General features: G+C 42.5%; 1 pseudogene; it reads left to right on the top strand.

Annotated features, from left to right (window-relative positions):
• Window positions 1-243: 243 nt before the first annotated feature.
• On the top strand, window positions 244-572 carry LOC142454372 (transcription initiation factor IIA subunit 2 pseudogene; annotated as a pseudogene).
• The last annotated feature ends 380 nt before the right edge of the window (window positions 573-952 follow it).

Here is a 952-nt window from a genome sequence, read left to right as displayed (position 1 = left end):
TCCCAAGAAAGGAGACATAGGACAAATGTTTTACAATTGTCCCTATCTTAATGTCTATCTTACTAGTTAATTAATAGGTTCACTTAATAAAGAATTCCAGGTTAAGGGGTGTTTTCATCTGCTGAAGACATGGTCAGAGATAGGCTTCTGCTGGGCTTCTGTTTGCCCCAAGGCTGGAAGCTCCTTCCCCCCGGGATATCAGTCCAAACCTGAATGAGAAAAACAATTTCTTCCCCCTCAGCCATGGCATATCAGTTATATAGAAATACCACTCTCTTTAGGAGAGGTGAGCTGAACTGATACCAGCTCATCAGGTTACTCCCAACCCCCTTCCAACTTCCCCTTCCAATTCTATATCAGTTTGATGAGACTATAAATTCAGCCTTGGTCCAGAGGGCCCAGAACAAGGTTAGTTCCAGGAGCTCTCTCCACACGTTCAGATTCTGTGCTAATGTGTGCACTTTTATTTTGAATGATGTTGAATTTAGAGAGGTGACAGAGATTATTAAAAGGATGAAGTGAAAACTATAGTCGGTGGCAATAAAAATACTGGCTCCAATACTACAGAATGAATAAGAAAAACAAACAAACAAACAACAGCTTCTTCATGCTATCTTCTGTATTCCTCGTTGCTTTTGAAGAGAAGCTTAGAAGAGACTTGGAAAGGGGATGCGAGTGATGCAGAGATGGCGACTCGCCACCGTGCTGGCACAGAGCGCCCGCGGGAAGACGGATGCTCCCTTACTTTTACTATACAGCACGAAGAAACCGAGCTTTTCAGAAATCGTGGCCTTCCTTCAAATGTTCTCTTATAAACGCCTGCTAAAACACAAGGGGGAAAATTCCAGGTTGAAAATAGCTTTCACATGTTTGAAGATCTGGTTCTATTATAGCTAGCTTCCACTAGTACTTTGAGAAGCCAAAGTCATTTTCACCACTGATCCTCTGTTGC

This window comes from Tenrec ecaudatus, chromosome 8 (assembly GCF_050624435.1).
Source record: "Tenrec ecaudatus isolate mTenEca1 chromosome 8, mTenEca1.hap1, whole genome shotgun sequence".
In the NCBI taxonomy this organism is placed as follows: Eukaryota; Metazoa; Chordata; class Mammalia; order Afrosoricida; family Tenrecidae; genus Tenrec; species Tenrec ecaudatus.
The sequence above is the reverse complement of the archived record's forward strand: the minus strand, read 5'-3'. Positions and strand labels throughout refer to the sequence as shown.